The sequence below is a fragment of the Nyctereutes procyonoides genome, unplaced genomic scaffold, assembly GCF_905146905.1.
Source record: "Nyctereutes procyonoides isolate TBG_1078 unplaced genomic scaffold, NYPRO_anot_genome, whole genome shotgun sequence".
Lineage (NCBI taxonomy): Eukaryota > Metazoa > Chordata > Mammalia > Carnivora > Canidae > Nyctereutes > Nyctereutes procyonoides.
In genome coordinates this window covers 63,995,169-64,016,185 of record NW_026575046.1, presented here as the reverse complement: position 1 = coordinate 64,016,185, position 21,017 = coordinate 63,995,169, and the positions used below count along the sequence as shown (strand labels likewise).

General features: G+C 39.8%; 1 protein-coding gene across 5 annotated transcripts in view; it reads right to left on the bottom strand.

The window, feature by feature from the left end:
* Positions 1 to 19,214, bottom strand: part of USP54 (ubiquitin specific peptidase 54) — a 123,907-nt gene extending 104,693 nt beyond the window's left edge. Inside the window, exon 1 of one of the 5 annotated variants that reach the window (XM_055325067.1) lies at positions 19,197 to 19,214. The gene's annotated coding sequence lies outside the window, so the exon portion shown is untranslated. Of the gene's footprint in view, positions 1 to 2,600; positions 2,620 to 2,720; positions 2,797 to 2,846; positions 2,864 to 18,872; positions 18,987 to 19,196 lie in introns of those variants that run through there. The other 4 variants (XM_055325065.1, XM_055325068.1, XM_055325063.1 and 1 more) reach the window with 4 other exon arrangements.
* Positions 19,215 to 21,017: the final 1,803 nt, after the last annotated feature.

Below are 21,017 nucleotides of genomic sequence, written 5' to 3'. Positions count from 1 at the left end.
GCAAAATGTGCTTCCAACTCGTACAAAAATATATTGGGATCAATACTTTTGTGACCTGGGTAAACTTCTGGCAATATAGCTGAAGGTGTTTTTAGCAGCATGTTTCATAGCAAATTCATGCTACATTTGTGATTAACCAAAACTTCCAGATATTTTTCACACTAACTACCACTACAACCAGATTTTTCTTATCCTGTTCTTATACATTTGAGGTTCTGAATTTAAACATATGGATTATCTCTGTTAAATTTAATTTCAGTTTGGGCCTATAATTTCACCCTGTGGCTATAATTTTTTAGGCTTTATTCATCATTTGTCATATTAACTACTCCTAAAGTTTTGCAATACTTACATAATTAATATGTTTTTTTTTCAATTGTCATTCTATCTAAGGTCCAAAAATAATCCATCAGAGACTTTCCTGGTGAAGCCAAGAATCTAAATGGGTACAGTTATTCAATTGTCTATACATTCACCTAATCAATTAGCCAAACCATATTTTACTACATAACATTCACAAATGCATCATGAAAAACTATGAAACTGTGGGATTATAACTAGAACAATCCAGACCTAATACCTCATACTTCTAAATAGAAGTAACAGAATTAAAAAATAGAAATAGAAGTAATTTTTGAAAAATCACCCATCAACTGCTTTTGTTTACTACCCCATTTCATCTGTTTAATCATTTATAATTTTTCTAGAATTTAACATCCATTTCAGTTTTCCAACTACTTTCCTCTTTTTAGATATCAGAACATTTGTCTCTCTTTGGTTTTAATGATTTCTCAAAGACTAACCATTGGCTCTGAGATCATTAGTTAATTCAGCACTGTGAAATTCAATTGAGGCTTAAGATTTAAATTCATCTTTAAATATTCACTCTTAACATCCTGGGCTAGTTTCTGGTTACAAATCGCTTTATATTTTCTAATTTGAAAACTATCATCCTTGCTGCTAATAATAATCTATATAGAACATATTTTCTTAAAAAAAAACTTTACAATTTCTCAAAATCCTATAAATAGGTTAGATAGAAAGTACTATACCATTGTGCCGGTTTATGCTTAAGGAAACTGAACCACGGGGAAATTAAAATTATTTGCCCAAGGTCAAAGAGCTACCATAAGCCAAAATCTTCTATCCCAGTCCAGGGCTCTTTTCATTAAGACTATGTTGATTTCTAACACAGAACTACTTAAGATTGCACATAAAATTCCTTGCTTAAGGGGTGCCTGAGTGGCTAAGTGGATTAAGCCCACTGCTCAGCTCAAGATCCCAGGATTCTGAGATTGAGCCCCAAGTCCAGCCCCCTGCTCAGTGGGGAGCCTGCTTCTCCCTCTCCTTCTGCCCCTCCTCCTACTTGTGCACAAGCTCTTTCTCAATCTCTCTCTCAAATAAATAAAATGTTTTTTAAAATTTCTTGCTTAAAAACTGATTTTATGATTAGTGGTTGACAGGGGTTAAATAAGGGGTGTGCAAAGAAGTGAGTATAGCCATAAAGGACAACATGATGGATACGGTGGTGATGAAAATATTTTGTACCTTTACTGATATCCTGGTTGTGGGGCAGCCCGGGTGACTCAGTGGTTTAGTGCCACCTTCAGCCCAGGGCCTGATCCTGGAGACCGGGGATCAAGTCCCACATCGGGCTCCCTGCATGGAATCTGCTTCTCCCTCTGCCTCTCTCTCTCTGTGTCTCATGAATAAATACATAAAATCTTTAAAAAAAAATCCTGGTTATATTGTACTATAGTTTTGCCAGGTATTACGATTCAGGAAAACTGGGTAAAGAGTATAACAGATCTCTCCTAACTCTACATGAATCTAGAGTTATCTCAAAATAATAAGAAGTTTAATAAAAAATAAATAATGGATATTTTTTAAACAATTTCATTTTTTTATATTTATTTATTTAGAGAGACAGAAAGCATGCATGTGCACGGCACTGAAGGAGAGGAACAGAGGATGGGGTAGAAAGACAGGGAGAGAGACTCTCAAGCAGACTCCCTCCTGAGCAGGACACCCCCCTCCTTCCCCAAAACACACACACACACACACACACACACACACACACACACACGCCAGGCTCAATCCCTTGACCCCAAGACCATGACCCAAGCAGAAGCTAAGAGTCAAGGCTCAACCAACTAAGCCCCCAGATGCCTCTAAACCAATTTCCTTTTAAAGAGCCTTAAAGTAAATAGTTTAGGTAAATTAAAACAAACCAACAACAACAACAAAAAAAAATAGAATAGAATCATGCATAGGGCTCTGAAAGCCAGCACAGTGGACTTCAAAAGTAGGATAATAAATAAATAGATAGATAGATAAATAGATAAAAATAAATAAATAAATAAATAAATAAATAAATAAATAAATAAATAAATAAATAAATAAAGTAGGATAAGTCCCATCAACCGAAGCTCAAAAAAGCCATAAAGAAAAAAATTCCCATCCCTGAAAATTAAAAAGAATCCCCCAAAATTCTTATTTCCCAAAGCAGCAAACAAACAAGACAGTATAAAAAACAAATTATTAAGTCACCTCCAAAAGAATCATTAAAGTTAGAACTACCAAAGCTTTCCTCAACCCACCACTTTACTGCAGTCCTCAACTTAAAGACTGATTGTCCACGTGTGTCACCTTCAACCTGATATTCATAGCTACATGCTTCAAAAGAGTTCCAAAATTGCTTCTATTTTTTTGCTACTCACAAACTGCCTGAAGCTTCAATCATTTCCTGCTTCTCCCAGCTGCAGGACTTGCAATTAGGAAAACATTCACTCAGCGTCTAGATCAGGTCTGGGTAGAAGGATGAGCTCATCCCTTCAGATACGCACCTGATCCTCAGAAAGCTGCTCCTCCTCCAGCAAACAGGTCTTTGTATGTTTAAAGTGACACCCTCAACCTGTGCAACCACTTGGCCAGAGCCAGAACAAGTCCTTCCCTATACACGCCTGGTGCCATGGAATCATTTCCTGCTCTAGCCACTTCACACAGCCACAAAGTTCAGGCAGCAGTGGCAACAGCAGCTACTGCTGCTGCTCTAAAATGGTCTCACCAGAGAACTGAATTTTCAGCTACAATGGAGATCAGGTCCTTCAGTACTACCCTGTGAACGTTGAGCTGTTTGTTTCAACAGATCCTTACCCAGAGTCAGACCTTACCAGAATCACCCTATTTTCCAGAATTTACAACTCATTTTCCTATACCAGGATTTATAATGCTTCTATATCTCTTACTGTTTGTCCTGTTCACAAGGCTCAATTAACCAAGGCAGCTAAATGTACTATATGCAGTTAGAACTAAATCGTGAAAACTCAAGTTTGCTACTCAGTTTTACTACTTTTTTTATTTTTTAAGATTTTATTTATTTATTCATGAGATTCACAGAGAGTGAGGCAGAGATACAGGCAGAGAGAGAAGCAGGCTCCCTACGGGGAGCCTCATACTGGACTCGATCCCAGGACCCCAGGATCACAACGTGAGCCAAAGGCAGACACTCAACTACTGAGCCAGCCAGCTGCCACTCAGTTTTACTACTTCTAAGAAAACATTTACTCTGACACAGCTGTCTATTTATTGATAAAGGACATAATCCTAAACCAAAAGATATGTAGACATCATTTCAAAATAATATACTGGCACTAAAATCTTCAATCAGAAGTACCCAGGGCAGCCTGGATGGCTCAGCAGGTTAGCACTCTGCCTTCAGTCCCTGGCATGAACCTGGGGACCCGGAATCGAGTCCCACATCGGGCTCCCTGCATGGAGCCTGCTTCTCCCTCTGCCTGTGTCTCTGCCCCCCCCCTCATGAATAAATAAAATCTTAAAAAAAAAAAAAAAAAAAAGAAGTAGCTGGGTACCAAGTAGTCATTCAACAAATATCTCTGTGCACTTTTATGTACAACCATCTCTGATAGGGAGCTGAACTGGGCTTTCAACTTTAAAAAAAAAAAATCTAAGAAATATTAGATTTTTAGACCTAAGGCTAATATACCTTCGCCTTCCACAGGACTTCTGCAGTATTTTTACTTCTGCTGTGATAAACTTGTAGTACACCAACAGGCTAAGGAGTATAAACTGGTCAGAGAAATATCAAACTCATAAGTGGTTATCTTTGAGAGATGGCAAGGGACTTGCCATCAAGAAGGGGAAACTTTTGTTCTAAAAAAGCCCAGGTGAAAGGATGAAAAAAAGAAACAAGCTACAGACTAGAAGAAAATATTCAACAAAGGACTGGTACCAAGGCTATATAAAGATCTCTCAAAACTCAACAGTAAAATATCAAATAAGCCAATTAGAAAATGGGCACAAGATATAATCTTTTTAAAAAAATAAATAAAAATAAAACTTACACACAAATGTTTGTAGTAGGTTTGTTTTTGTTGTTATTGTTTCCATAGCAGCTTTATTTGTAATAGCCCAAAACTAGAATAGCCCAAATGTCCTTCTTTTTTTTTTTTTTAAGATTTTATTTATTCATGAGAGATACAGAGATGCAGAGATATAGGCAGAGGGAGAAGCAGGCTCCATGCAGGGAGCCCGACGTGGGAATCGATCCCGAACTCTGGGATCACATCCTGAGCCAAAGGCAGACGCTTAACTACTGAGCCACCCAGGTGTCCCACCTAGATGTTCTTCAACAGGCAAATGTTTAAACAATGATACATATAATCATATCATTGAATAGTATTCAGAAATAAAAAGGAACAAACTATTATTACATGCAACAACTTGAGTGAATCTCCAGGAAGTTATGCTGAGAGAAAAAAAGGCAACCCCAAAAGGTTACATATTGTACGATCTCATTTACATAACATTTTTGAAGTGAGAGAATTTTTGAAAGGGAAGACAGATTAGTGGTTGTCAGGAATGGGGATGAGGTTGCCTACAGAGCAACACTAGGGTCCTTGTGGTTTTAAAACTATTCAGTAAAAAATAAATTAATTAAATAAATAGATAGATAAATAAACAAATAAAACTATTCAGTATGTTGACTACAGTGATGGATACAGGAACCTACACATGCAAAAAAAAAAAAATTACACAGAACTCACACAAAAACACACATATACACAATGAATAACAAAGTAAAACTACAGAAATCTGAATTAGATCAGTGGTATGGGGATGCCTGGGTGGCTCAGCGGTTGAGCGCTCCTGCCTTGGCCCCAGGGTGTGATCCTGGAAACCCGGGATCGAGTCCCACATCGGGCTCCCTGTGTGGAGCCTGCTTCCCCTTCTGCCTGTGTCTCTGCCTCTCTCCCTCTCCGTGTCTCTCATGAGTAAATAAATAAAATCTTTTCTTTAAAAATGTGAAAAAAAAAATATGTGGGTAAGGATACTTGGCTGGCTCAATAAGTAGGGCGTGTGATCCTCGATCTTGGGGCCATGAGTTCCAGCCCCATGTTCGGTGTAGAGATTACTTAAAATAAAAAAAAATAAAATAAAAAATAAAATAAAATAAAATAAATAAAATAAAAATAAACAAATAAAATAAAATAAAATAAAATTAAAATTAAAATAAAATCTAAAGGGATCCCTGGGTGGCGCAGCAGTTTAGCGCCTGCCTTTGGCCCAGGGCACGATCCTGGAGACCCGGGATCGAATCCCACATCGGGCTCCCAGTGCATGGAGCCTGCTTCTCCCTCTGCCTATGTCTCTGCCTCTCTCTCTCTCTCTCTCTCTCTCTCTGTGTGACTATCACAAATAAATAAAAATTAAAAAAAATAAAATAAAATCTAAAAAAAAAATGTGGGTATATGTAACTTCCCTATGATCACACAGAAACTGAGCTGACATTTGAACTTGACAATAGCTCTGTATCTTCACCCAGGAAAACAGTAACAAATAACTTTAGGTAAATTACTTCTAAAAAAACTTAAAGCAATTACTAACACTAGGAAAAATAATATTTATGTAAGAAAGGAAATGTATTACTATGTGGCTTAGCTATGAATATTATCTATAAAGCCATATGTAAACAATGAGTACTGATGTATTCGTTTTCTATTACTGTGGTAAAAGCAACACAAACTTTTTATCTTAGACTTCTAGAGGTTAGAAATCCAATATGCTTTCACTGGGCAATCCCTTCTGGAGGTACTAGGGGAGAATCCTTTCCCTTGCCTTTTCTAGCTTCTACAGGATGCTTGCATGCCTTTCTTTGCTCATGGTTCTCTTTCCTCCACCTTTTTAAAAAGATTTTTAAATTTATTTATTTGACAGAGAGAGCACAAGCAGAGGGAACAGCAGGAAGAGGAAGAAGAAGCAGGCTCCCTGCCAAACAGGGAGCCCAATGGGAGGCTCAATCCCAGGACTCTGGGATCATGACCTGAGCAGAAGGCAGACACTTACTTGACTGAGCCATCAGTTGAGCTACTAAGGCGTCCCTCTTTCCTCCATCTTCAAACCAGAAACAGAGATTGAATCCTTTGCACATAGCCATCTCTTCTGCCTCCCTCAACTACTTTTAACAATACTTTTAATTACATTGAACCTGGGGTACCGAGGTGGCTCAGTGATTGAGAATCTGCCTTCGGCTCAGGTCGTGATCCTGGGGTCCTGGGATCAAGTCCCACATGAGGCTCTATATCTCTGCCTCTCTTTGTGTGTCTCTCATGAATAAATAAAATCTTTAAAAAGGGGGGGGGGGGCAGCCCCAGTGGCTGGGCGGTTTAGCGCTGCCTTCGGCCCAGGGTGGAATCCTGGGGACCCGGGATCGAGTCCCATGTTGGGCTCCCTGCGTGGAGCCTGCTTCTCCCTCTGCCTGTGTCTCTGTGCCTCTCTCTCTCTCTGTCTCTCATGCATGGGTGAATAAGATCTTAAAAAAAGAAAAAAGAAAAATATGCTCTGTTTAACATGTTTCTTGCTTTCAACATGGTACAGGAAGGTACTGCTAAGAGAAAGTGTTTAAAGGGCACCTGGCTGGCTCAGTCAGTAGAGCATCTGACTATTGATCTCAGGTTCATGGGTTCAAGCCCACACTGGGCATGGAGCCTACTTTTAAAAAAAGTGCTTAAATACTGAAACATGGATTTCAGAAAAATTCATTCATTGCAAACCAACAAACAAGGCTATTGGCTTTTCTCCTCAAAAGCTACTTGTCTATAGAGAACAATTATACAACCAAACTGAAAGAAATAAAAAAAACTCTGAAAGAGCAACAGAAGATTAAGAACATTTCTGGGGACACCTGGGTGGCTCAGCAGTTGAGTGTCTGCCTTTGACTCAGGGCATGATCCCGGGGTCCGGGATTAGGCTCCTGCAGACAGCCTGCTTCTCCCTCTGTCTGTGTCTCTGCCTCTCTCTCTCTTTGTCTCTCATGAATAAATAAGTAAAATTTTTCTGTTTATACTACAATCACATATTTATGTATGTTTCTGATATAAACAAGAGTGAGAGAAAGAGAGTTCACAAATTTACTATCTGGCACTGTCCCCAAAACAAAAAATTTGGATAGCCATTTCTATAGATGTACTCCCTGGGAGAAAAAGACTGAAAAGTGAACCTCAAAGTGAATTCTACTTTCCCATTAATTCTCATTAAACATAAAAAAGTGTCTATATTTTTCACATCAATAGACCAAACTTAAAATTTTAGTGAAGATGTGATCAGGCTGGTGACTGGTTCGACATTAACCTGAATATTTGACTCCATTTTCAGTATTTCTTCTTGTTTTTCTAGCAGCTAAATGTTCCTTTTAGCACTTCCTATTATTTACCCAATCCCATACCCATATCATTCCTACTCATCCCAATGCTCAGCAATTTTTTTAGGTCTGGAAAATCCCTTAACACTTACAGCTCCCAGAATGTTATTCTTGTCAGCCTCTGCCTTCCTGTACCTTTTAGTTGATGTCTTTCACTTGTAAGCACATCCAAACCTAAACAGGACAAGGAATTTATTAGCAGCTATCAGCAATGGAAAGGGTCTGGAATGGGGTGGGGTCACATGTGTGACCAGCAGTCGTGGATTTTTTCCCTACCTTCTATACTTGGCCAATCTGACACAACCTTTAAGGCAGACATCTTGGTATTCTCAGTGTGGTCCAATGACACTTTGTACACTGATGGACATGTTCCATATCTGCACTATCCAATATAGTAGCTACATGTGACTATATGGCTAGTATGACTGGGGAAATAAATTTTTACCCTTATTTAATTTTAATAGTCACATGTGGCTAGTGACCCCCATATTGAACAGCAAAGCTAATTCCTGCAGAAACTCAAGCTGTTCCTCTGGATGCCAAAGCCCTTAGCTAGTGACCAGATACCCAACCAGGATCTTGCCAACCCTCTCTCCTAGAAGATGTTCCTTATATGCCCCAGCTTGTCGAGAGGGTTCTACAGTGAATAAATGAATCATTTGGAACCACAAAGTGACTACCTGCCTAATTTTCTATAGTTTCTATCATCTCAACTCTGCTTTGTCAAAACTACTAAATTGGACTCCTTTGAGCTTCAAGTTAGCACTATCTTTTAGATATTATCCATTAGATCACTGCTTCTCAGACTTTAAGGTGTAAATGAATCACCTGGGGATCTTCTTAAAACATGGATTCTATGTTTCTACCATGTTTCTAAGTGGTCCTAACCCTAGGTTCTAGGTTCTCCTAACCCCTAATCTGAATGGATCCATACAACTGACAGTTCAGCAGTAAACATGAATTCAGACCTGTAAGTTATGGCATGCTTTCTCTTTCATCAAATATTTGCACCATGTAATGGAGCTGTATAACAAAATGAATTTTTTTGTAATGTGAGCTCTGTGCCCAATGTGGGGCTTGAATTCATGACCCCAAGATCAAGAATCACATGCTTTACCAACTAAGCCAGCCAAGCATCCCAGGCAATATCAATTTTGAGCAGTAGATGATGTTATTTGATATGGTATACTACAGTCTGAAAATTAATAACTACTATTTTTACTTATTCTACAGAGAAGAATATGCCTTGATGAGCTAAAGATCTAATAATGCTAATAATTGACAACTGGAATGGGAGCCAAGCATATGGGAGCCCATATTCTTTCTACTATGCCAAATTCTCTCTCAGTGTTAATCTCAAGAATATTCATGTCAAGGTTTCTCCTTAGAATAGAGCTATGAAGAGATATTGCTCCTAAAGAATTACTTTTTCCCCAAGCATAACAATAATCAAAAAAAAGTTTCTTCTAATTGTATGATTAAATATCAGATATAGGGCAGCCCTGGTGACCCAGCGGTTTAGTGCCACCTTCAGCCCAGGGTATGATCCTGGAGACCGGGATCGAGTCCCACGTCAGGCTCCCTGCACAGAGCCTGCTTCTCCCTCTGCCTGTCTCTCTCTCTCTCTGTCATGAATAAATAAAATCTTTTTTAAAAAAATAAATAAATAAATATCAGATATAGATATTATTTACATACTTACATAGTCTATTATGGATTTTCAACCTGATCATTTTATTCACCTATCTTCTCCCCAACTTTTTTTTTTTAATTTTTATTTTTATTTTTTATTTATTTATGATAGTCACAGAGAGAGAGAGAGAGAGAGAGAGAGAGAGAGGCGCAGAGACACAGGCAGAGGGAGAAGCAGGCTCCATGCACCGGGAGCCCGATGTGGGATTTGATCCCGGGTCTCCAGGATCGCGCCCTGGGCCAAAGGCAGGCGCCAAACCGCTGCGCCACCCAGGGATCCCTCTCCCCAACTTTAAATTCAACTCCATTAACTCAGATGACACATCACGATACATGAGATTAAGAGTTTGTGAATTTTACAATCAAACACCATTTGTACCCAGAAGTGGACTTTTTTCCTCATTGTTTAATTCATAGTTTTATTCACCGGAATTGGTTTAAAGAATTCTAACCCTCTTAGAATTTTCCTAGTGTAGGGATCCCTGGGTGGCGCAGTGGTTTGGCGCCTGCCTTTGGCCCAGGGCGCGATCCTGGAGACCCAGGATCGAGTCCCACGTCGGGCTCCCTGCATGGAGCCTGCTTCTCGCCCTGCCTGTGTCTCAGCCTCTCTCTCTCTCTCTGTGTGACTATCATGAATAAATAAATAAAATCTTAAAAAAAAAAAAAAAGAATTTTCCTAGTGTAAAGACCACTTTAAAGCATTCCAACAGCCCATTCTAGAGTTTTACCTACTGGTGGTCAAGAGGTTTCCCACAAAAACAGCAAATTAAAAAAACAAAACAAAACAAAAATAACATTGCAAGCTATATGATAAAGGACTAATACTTTTCTGATAAAGAGCTTTAAAACAGGTCAAAATAAGAAAAAAAGGTGTACACCAAAATGAAAATTGGCAAAGACATCAGCTGGAATATATGACTATCTTGAAAATCCAAAAGAATCAAATGAAAAATCATTATATTTAATAAAAGCATTTAGTAAGGTAATCCAATTCAAGATCAACATAGAATCAATAGCTTTATTACATGTCAGCAATAACCCATTTTTTTAAATATCATAAAAGATCCCAATTGCCATACAACCTTAAATAACTATAAAATACCTAAAACCTACACACGTGCAAGATCAATATGAAGAGAACTATAAACTTTTCTGAAGGATTTTTTTTAACTTGAATAAAGAGAATATCCTGTTTCTAAATGAGAAGTCTCAACGTTGTAAAGATACAAATCCTCCCATAAAGTAAACAATCTATATGTTTCAATTAATCCCAATTATAATCCCAACAGAATTTTTGTTAGCCTAAAAGGCTAATTCTGAAAGAAAAGTCTTTTCTTACATATATTCTAAGACTGAGAGCAGAACTGACCTTCAAACACACTATAAATCAGCAATAAATAAAACTGGGTGGTACTGGGGTGCCTGGTTGGCTCAGTCGTTGGAGCATGCAACTCTTGATCTCAGGATTGTGGGTCAAGCCCCACAATGGGCACAAAGATTACTTTTTTAAAAATCTTCTAAAAAAAGATAGGACCATATGAATATAAAAATTTTAGTACATCAGGGGAGCAGGGTGGCTCAGTTGGTTAAGCGTCTGCCTTCAACTAAGGTCATGATCCTGGGGTCCTGGGAATGAGCTCTTTGCTCAATAGGGAGTCTGCTTTTTCCTCTCTCTGTCCCTGCCTCCTACTTGTGCATTCTCTCTCTCTCTCTCTCTCTCTCTCTCTCTCTCTCAAATAAAGCTTTTAAAAAAAATTTAGTATATCAATAGACACTATAGATAATGTAACACATTGGAGAAAATATGTATATATATATATGTGCAGGGATCCCTGAGTGGCTCAGCGGTTTGGTGCCTGCCTTTGGCTCAGGGCGTGATCCTGGAGGCCCAGGATCAAGTCCCACGTCAGGCTCCCTGCATGGAGCCTGCTTCTCCCTCTGCCTGTGTCTCTGCCTCTCTCTCTCTCTCATGAATAAATAAAATATTTAAAAAAAAAAAAAATATATATATATATATATGTGCAGATTTGTATCCACATACATAGCGTTCTTGTTAATCAACAGGTAAAAGAAAAAATTTCAAAAAGGCAAAGAATAGAATAAGCAATTTCAGAGAAATATAAATAGCCAATGAAGAAATTAAAAGATGTTCAAACTCACAGTAGTCTGAAAACGCAAATTCAAACAAAAATTTTCTGCCCATCATATTGGTAAAAATATACAAGACTGATAATACCAAGCATTGGCACGTAGGTAACGATTTGGTTGGTGCTTTCACAAACTGCTGGTGTAATGCATAATAATATACAGACTATTTCAATGGTAGATTGGCAATATCTTTGAAAATATGCATACCTTTCAAGCAACAATTCTAGGCACTACTCTATAGGTACTCTAGAACATTTACACAAGAGACAGAATAAGAGATGTTTATTTTAGTTGGTAAGTGCAAAAATCTTGGACAACCAAATGTTCATCAATGAGAATTACAGGAATTTAAAATGAAATATAATCAGATATTGGGCAGCCCGGGTGGCTCAGTGGTTTAGCGCCGCCTGCAGCCCAGGGCATGATCCTGGAGACCCAGGATCGAGTCCCACTTTGGGCTCCCTGCATGGAGCCTGCTTCTCCCTCTGCCTTTGTCTCTGCCTCTCTCTCTATGGGTCTCTCATGAATAAATAAATAAAAGCTTAAAAAAAAGAAATATAATCAAATATTAAAAAGTGTATATTGATAGGATGAGATCTCAGAGGCACATAGCTAAGTTTAAAAAAAAAGAGCTGCAGAAAAAAATTATCATTCATAAAAAGCTATAAGGAAATACATAAATTATAAATGGCATAGAAAAATCACTGGAAGAAAACCTACTACACACAATATTCTGGAAGTCTGTTTCTTAGCCTCTACATAAAATTTTTTATTTTTTTTATTTTTTTTATTTTTTTTTATTTATGGTAGTCACACAGAGAGAGAGAGAGAGAGAGAGAGAGAGAGGCAGAGACACAGGCAGAGGGAGAAGCAGGCTCCATGCACCGGGAGCCCGACGTGGGATTCGATCCAGGGTCTCCAGGATCACGCCCTGGGCCAAAGGCAGGCGCTAAACCGCTGCGCCACCCAGGGATCCCCTACATAAAATTTTTTAATGTATTATTTTTTCTCTTTAAGTATACGATTTAAAAACTTTATTTTTTTTTAAGATTTTATTTACTTATTCATGAAAAGCACACAGAGAGAGAGAGACAGAGACACAGGCAGTCAGGGAGAAGCAAACAATTTAAAAACTTTAAAAACTGAGGCCTCTACAGCTCAGTTGGTAGAACACGCAACTCTTGATCTCAGGAATGTAGGTTCCAGCCCCATGCTGGGTATAGAGATTACTTAAAGATTTTTTTTTTTAAATCTTTAAAAAAATTGTTTTTAGTGTTTTGGGGCACCTGGCTGGCTTAGTGGATAGAGCATGTGGCTTTTGATCTTAATTTTAAGTTCAAGCCCAACATTGGGTGTAGAGATTACTTTTTTTTTTTTTTTAATTCATGAGAGACAGAAAGAGACAAAAAAAAAAAAGAAAAAAAATTTTAAAAAAATTTAAAATAAATAAATAAATAAATAAATAAATAAATAAATAAATAAATAAATAAATAAAAGAGAGAGAGACAGAGACATAGGCAGAGGGAGAAGCATGCTCCCTACAGGGAGCCGGATGTGAGACTCGATCCCAGAGCCCCAGGATCATGACCCGGGCTGAAGGCAGACACAACCTCTGAGCCACCCAGGTAGATGGATGTAGAAATTACTTAAAAACAAAATCTTGGGCAGCCTGGGTGGCTCGGCGGTTTAGCGCGCCTTCAGCCCAGGGCCTGATACTCGATCCCCAGGATTAAGTCCAGCGCTGGGCTCCCTGTGTGGAACCTGCTTCTCTCTCTGCCTGTCTCTGCCTCTCTCTCTCTCTGTGTGTCTCTCATGAATAAATAAATAAAATCTTTTTTTAAAAATTTTAAGTGTTATAAAGAAGAAATAAACAGTGATGTGGGGGCAGCCCGGGTGGCTCAACTGTTTAGGGCCGTCTTCGGCCCAGGGTGTGGTCTTGCAGACCCAGAATCAAGTCCCACGTGGGGCTCCCTGCATGGAGCCTGCATCTCCCTCTGCCTGTGTCTCTGCCTCTCTCTTTCTCTCTCTCTGTCTCTCATGAATAAATAAAATCTTAAAAAAAAACGATGTCAAGAAAGAAAAATATAGAAAAATGTTCATCTTCACAGGCAATCAAAGAAATAGAAATTTAAAATGAGATCTCACTTTTCACCTATCATATAAACTGTTTTTACTTCGTTCAACATCTATTTATCATTGCTGATATAAGTGCTAGGAAATTTATATTTTTTCCACTCATCCCTGGAGGAGTGTAAATGAACATAACCTTTCCAAAGGGTGTGTGTATCAAAGTAGAAAAAAAGGTCTTCAGGTTCTCCTGTGGAGACTGAGAGTTAATGAATATTTTTAGACCATTATCCACTTTACACATATCAACTACTCTTTTCAGTTTTCAGCCCTTCTGGGATAGAAGTTCCATGCTCTTCCCCTCATCACACTCTCTTGCTCCAAACCTTTTTTTTTTTTTTTTAAGACTTATTTATTTATTCATTAGAGAGAGAGAGGCAGAGACACAGGCAGAGAGAGAAGCTGGCTCTTCGCAGGGAGCCCGATGTGGGACTCGATCCCCGGACCTGGGGTCACGCCCTGAGCCAAAAGCAGACGCTCAACCGCTGAGCCACCCAGGCGCCCCACTCCAAACTTTTCTTAGAAAAATGTATCAATGCCTCAAAAATAAGTCACATGGAAAACATGGGCACCCAGCCCACTTAGTTAAAAGATGCTAGAAAACATAGAATCTCATTCACACCCACATGCTACTCCAGTCTATAGATGGACTGCTGCAAAAAAATCAACTCAATGAAAAAAACTTCACCTGACTCATCTTTAAATCTGTTATGTCTTAAGAATATCATATATTACATGGGTGCCCAGGTGGCTCAATCAATTCAACATTTTGATTTTTGGCTCAGGTCATGATTTCAGAGTCCTGGAATCAAGTCCCAGGCCGGGCTTGGTGCTCAGCAGGGATTCTCTCTCTGCTCCTCCCCCTACTCATTCGTGCACCTATCCCCATGCACTCACTCTAAAATAAATAAATCTTTAAAAAAAAAAAAAAAAGAATATTATGTGTTACAACATAGTTGTATGCCTCCACTTTTTTTTTTAAAGATTCTATTTATTTATTCATGAGAGACATAGAGAGAGAGAGGCAGAGACACAGGCAGAGGGAGAAGCAGGCTCCATGCAGGGAGCCCTATGCGGGACTGGATCCCAGGTCTCTGGAATCCGGCCTTTAGCCCGGCCTTTACTGGGCTAAAGGCAGCGCCAAACCTCAGAGCCACCGGGGCTGCCCGCCTCCACTTTTTTTTAAGGCATATCAACATTTGTTAAAATGGGCCAGTAATGTATCTAGACACACACAAAAAAAATGAAACAGTAATTTAGCAAACCAAATGTGAAAAGACTCTGAATAAAAGTATCTGAATGCATTTATCCTAACTATAAGTAGGAAGTATAAATACAGTATAAGGGAAACAAGTAGTTTGTAATCTCATCTATCAATAGCCTCCTGAAAACACTGGTTTCCTGAAATTGGCTGAGAGCATCCATAACTCTATGCATAGAAATTATTAAATATAATTTGGCAATGTGGTACATTAAAAGAAAGAGTTGCAAATCAGAACACCTGGGACATTGAAGCTTTGTGACTTTAGCAAGTGATTTAAAGTTCCTCTAGGGGGCAGCCGGGTGGCTCAGGGGTTTAGCGCGGCCTTCAGCCCAGGGGGGTGTGTGTGTGTGTGTGTGTGTGTGTGTGTGTGTGTGTGTGTGTCATGAATAAATAAATAAAATCTTCAAAAAAAAAAAAAGTTCCTCTAGGCTTTAGTTTCCTTAATATAAAAGAAAATGTATTGGACTCACCCACCTCTAAGCATTAAATCTAGACTTAAGTATCAACAATGATGGTATATTTCATTCTCACTTAGATTTCTAAAGAAACCATGTAGTAAAATATAAAATTTTAATTTCAACCAGAAAATCAGATTTTGGACTTTGGAATACAGAGTTTAAAAAGTCTGAATGCAAATGTAAAAATACATGTGATATGTATATACATTTTTCTCAATACAAAAAAACCAAAACCCTGAGTAATATAAAAAAAAGTCTGACTAAATCTCTTATAAAGTCTGTTTTAATAACATTTGCCCTAAAAAAAAAAAATTTGCCCTATATTGCATATGAATATAGATAACTGTTTCCATTATTAAAATGATCACTTTCGGGATCCCTGGGTGGCGCATGGGTTTAGCGCCTGCCTTTGGCCCAGGGCGCGATCCTGGAGACCCGGGATCGAATCCCACGTCGGGCTCCCGGTGCATGGAGCCTGCTTCTCCCTCTGCCTGTGTCTCTGCCTCTCTCTCTCTCTCTGTGACTATCATAAATAAATAAAAATTTAAAAAAAACTTTAAAATAAAATAAAATGATCACTTTCTAGAAGACTCCAAATGTTAACAATTACTTGTTACAACTATTTTTCCAAGCATAGCTCCCTATACAATCATATACAACACAAATACAGCAATTTACTCAATTCTCTGTACAACAATACAAACCTCCTATTTAGCATCATACTAATATTCAAATTAGGCCCCACATGTAGTGTAAATATTTGAGGGAGAAAAATCTATGAACAAAGATGCAGAGATTGAATTCTGGTCTTCTGGCCAATTCTACCTTCAATCTCTGGTCCCCAAATCCCAAAGTACCCTCCCTGCAAAAGAAAAGAATCTTGCTTAGGTTTTCCAATCACATATATTTCCAACTCCAATCCCTAATCTGCCATTTACTAGCTCTGTGATCTTTACCAACTTCCTTAATTTAAGCTTCCATTTTCTTGTCTTTAAAACTGAAGTACTGGGCAGCCCCGGTGGCGCAGCGGTTTAGCACCATTTGCAGCCTGGGGTGTGATCCTGGAGAGTCCCACATCAGGCTTCCTGTAGGGGGCCTGCTTCTCCCTCTGCCTGTGTCTCTGCCTCTCTGTGTGTGTGTGTGTCTCTATGAATAAATAAGCAAAATCTTAAAAAATATATAAATAAATAAAAATAAATAAAACCGAAGTACTAGTACCAGTTGTTGAAAAGCAGAGTGTTATAAAGATAAAAATGAGATAATGTGCCTGGCACATTAATAATCACTCAACAAATGTTAGTTATTATGCCTATTATTGACTTAACATATAGTCATATTTATTTTAAAAGAGTACAAAAAAGGGGATCCCTGGGTGGCGCAGCGGTTTGGCGCCTGCCTTTGGCCCAGGACGCGATCCTGGAGACCCGGGATCAAATCCCACATCGGGCTCCCGGTGCATGGAGCCTGCTTCTCCCTCTGCCTGCGTCTCTGCCTCTCTCTCTCTCTCTGTGACTATCAAAAAATAAATAAAATTAAATAAAATTTAAAAAAAAAAAGAGTACAAAAAAAAAAAAAGGGACACCTGGATGACTCAGAGGTTGAGCATCTACCTTTGGCTCAGGGCGTGATCCTGGAGTCCAGGGATCGAGTCCCACATTGGGCTCCCTGCATGGAATCTGCTTCTCCCTTTGCCTGTGTCTCTGCCTCTCTCTCTGTCTCTCATGAATAAATAAATAAAATCTTTACAAAAAAAAAGACAAATTATGAAATGATCTGTGAATTTTCTCAAGCTTTCATTGTAATGTTTATCTCTTTTGAGAAACATATGATCTACCGATGCAACACAGTTTAGAATTTGGTTAATGGTTTGTGATTTTTAAAATCATTTCTTCCTTTTTGGTCTTGTCAACCAGGTAAACTCCTGAGGGCCAGAACCTTGTTTCATAAGCTTGGTTTCATACATCATGCTTATTACATTGTAATTATTTGTTTCCCTGTCACTCTCCCTTCCTAGGTTCTAAACATTGCAAGGCAGAGAGCAAGGCTTACTTGTATTTGAATCCTGAAGACTTAGCAATCACACAAAATAGGTCTCAAATAAATGTTTGTTGAATGGACAAATGAATGAATTAATCTCCACCCCCCCACACACAATGTCTAACACAGTGCACTATACATAATAGGAACTCAGTAAAGCTCCTTAATGGATTCGTGCAGAAATCTTTTGGACCCAGCCACATAAAGCTGTATCTTGCCTCAGAAAAGTACTTCTACTTTGGAGTTTAGCTCTTAATATTACAAATTAAAAAATTTAGTCTAACACATATCAAATAAATAGATTTAAAGACTAACTATATCAAGGCTAGTGCCAGAAGGATTTAAAAGACATTATTCTAATTAATGAATTTGTGAACCTCAACATGGAAAAATCCAGTTACATAATTAAAAGAGAGGTTAACCCCTGCAAATTTATACCTACAAAAGATAGTGAGAAAAATTATCAGAAAGTTTGTATCTGTAAACTGAAATAGGTAAATTATTTTTACGCCTGAATTGAAGCCATTGTTTCCACTAGAAATAAGAGTTCAGGAGCAAAGTGGTCCAAAGTGGTCTTGTCTCCACAAAACAATCCTGAGATTCAGAAACTAAGTATTTTGCCCTCTCTCTGATTTTAACTCCTGGGAGACTTCTTTTATTCCCAGATTAGCAGATACTCAAAATTTGTTCTGTCTCAAAAAAAAAAAAAAAAACTCACCCATTTCTTAAAAGGCAAATAATCTGAATATGCACACTTTGGGAACACTAAGTTTTATATTCAAGTTAACTAAAACTATCCCTAGTGTGCAGCCTGCTGCTGCTGCTGCTGCTGCAATTAAAACACTTTTCTTAGTTTTTAAATTACATCCGTGGAAGGCTTAAGTGTCGTAGTGCACATTGTTTCACTGTATCAGCTAAACTGGTTTTTGTACTGCATGTATAATTTCTTAAGTACACCGTAAAGGAATGCTATACTTGAATAAATCTGGGAAGAAACGTGATCTCAGCATACACACACCCCTTTTTCCAACTCAATACGCTCCAGAGGAAGAACATCTTAGTGTTTTTTTTTCCCCCCTCGGGAATTTCTCTCCCGCCCCCACCCCACGCTTTACAGCAGCAATCACTCATTATCCCACTCGCAGTCTCTCCGCAGAAAGAACCTTACGAACTAGTAGTAGTTCACCAGGACCCTACTTCCACATCTCATAGTCTGCGGGGAATCTCCTTGGAAGGGGCGGGTGGTGGTGGAGGTCCCGGACGCCACCATTCCCGCCACGCCATTCAGGACCCAGGTCCCGGCGCGCAGTCCTGGACCAGCGTGCGGCGGACCCCCGGGGGCTGCGAAGGGTCCGACACCGGCCCCCCCAACCCCCCCAAGTGCAAAGCAAACGGGGCCCAACCTCCGCGCTCCCATTCAACATACCCTCCTCTTCGCAGTACCCCCATTTCTTCTCACTTATTCCTCGCTGTAGTCCGGTCCCTTTATCCAGTTCTGAGTCCGCGAAACCCTCTTCCTACCAACGCGCACACACCCTCCAAGCTCCGGCCCCTGCCCCTTGAACCCTACTACACCCCGGTCCCTCCCACTGGACCTCACGGCAGCTCCAGCACTCCCTGAGTGCCCTAGTGCAGACCGGCGTCAGGTCCCTGTACCCACCGGACCCGGGTTCTCCCCCGCACGTCACACGCGGGCCCATTCTTCCCGACCTACCCCCCCCCAAGCAGGGTTACCCCTGCACCCCGTTACCTCCGACCCCGCCCCCCTGAGGGTGTCGCACTCACAGCTCCTGCCGCCGCATCCTTAACCGCCGCGGCTGCTATAGCTACGGGGAGCCAAGGCAACCAGCTCTCGCGACACTTTCCTCAGCTAACGGCGAGAACAGCCGAGAAGAGCCTCTCTCAAGAAAGTAGAGGAGTCAGGCTCGAGAAGGCTAAGTATATCTCGCGATAGTAGTGTGTAAAATGGCGGCCGCCAAGCTTTGTAGGGTGGCCTGGGCAGGTCTGGTGGTGGGCGAGGACGCGCAAGACTCCGGAGCCAGAGAGTCGGAAAAGTATTGCAGGGAGAACGGGCTCAGCCGGGGGGAGTTAGTATGGTGAACCCTACACTGGAATAACTTTAGGGATGTGGCCTTCTCTTCTCCAAGTGCCTCAAAGAGCAGTGTCTTCCTTCAGCGGGAAGTTCCCTTTCCCTGGCATTTTTTCCCCCTTATGCATGCGGAGTGGTTAGAGATGGAGGGATCAAGTCAGAAATAGACCTTAGCATCTCCTCGTAACCTTCAAGTTTTCATCAGTTCTTCTCACACTGGTTTGCAAGTGGTATTTGGTTTCACAGAAATACTGGTTTACTTATGCGTTCCCCACCTCTTAGCAGTTTGCCCAACCAAAATAGGAAATAAAAGTTAAAAAAAAAAAATCAAACATAAGCCCAGGTGTATGGCCTTGGATTCGGAACGGAACCGCACTGATGGATGATTTGGACTTTGCACTTGTTGCTTGCACTCTATGGATACATCCTTAATGCCTGACTCCACATTTAGTTGTAGGCCCTTCTCTCTGCTCTCACACAGGGTAAATGCAGACTCAATAGCATCTAGAACAGAAGATGGATTTGAAGAATGTTGGTGAAGCTGATCCGAAGGTAGTGAATTATCTCAACTGATTATTCAGTTACAAATCAAACTCCTTGTTCTTTTTTTTTTTTAAGATTTTATTTATTTATTCATGAGAGACAGAGGCAGAGACACAGGCAGAGGGAGAAGCAGGCTCCATGCAGGGAGCTGCGGGATCACTCCCTGGGCTGAAGGCAGACACTCCACCGATGAGCCACCCAGGAGTCCCCAAACTCCTTCTTCTGCTGTTTTCCCCGTTCTCACTACTGCACTTAACTTAAAATAACAAGAAAAAACGTTGCTGAACAAGAGTAAAGCAGAGAGAAACAAATAAGAAAATAGAATAAGTGGGGGCAGCCCCGGGTGGCTCAGCGGTTTAGCGCCCCCCTCGGCCCAGGGTGTGATCCTGGAGACCCAGGATCGAGTCCCACGTCGGACTCCCTGCATGGAGCCTGCTTCTCCCTCTGCCTGTGTCTCTGCCTCTCTCTCTCTCTCTCTCTCTCTCTCTCTCTCTGTCTTTCATAAATAAATAAATATAATTTTAAAAAAAAGAAAGAATAGGTGGGAAATTCACTTTCTACCCTCAGAGCCCCTGAATAGTTCTCATGGTCTAGACCAATACTGTCTAGTAGAAATATATTGTGAGTTGCATTATGCAACTTAAAATTTCAAGTGGCCACGTTTTCAAAAAGTAAGAAATACGAAACTAGTTTTGGTAATTTAACCCAACATATTCAAAATATTTCAACATGTAATCAATATTTTAAGTCATTTTTCTGAATATTTTTAATTATTGAGACATTTTACTTTTTTCATATTGACTCTTCAGAATCTAGTGTTTATATTTACAGAGCATCTCAATTTGAACTAGGCACATTTCAAGAGCTCAATACTTATATGTGACTACTGACTAGTATTGGAAAGGAAAGCTCTAGACAATACACTAGGGAATACCCTAT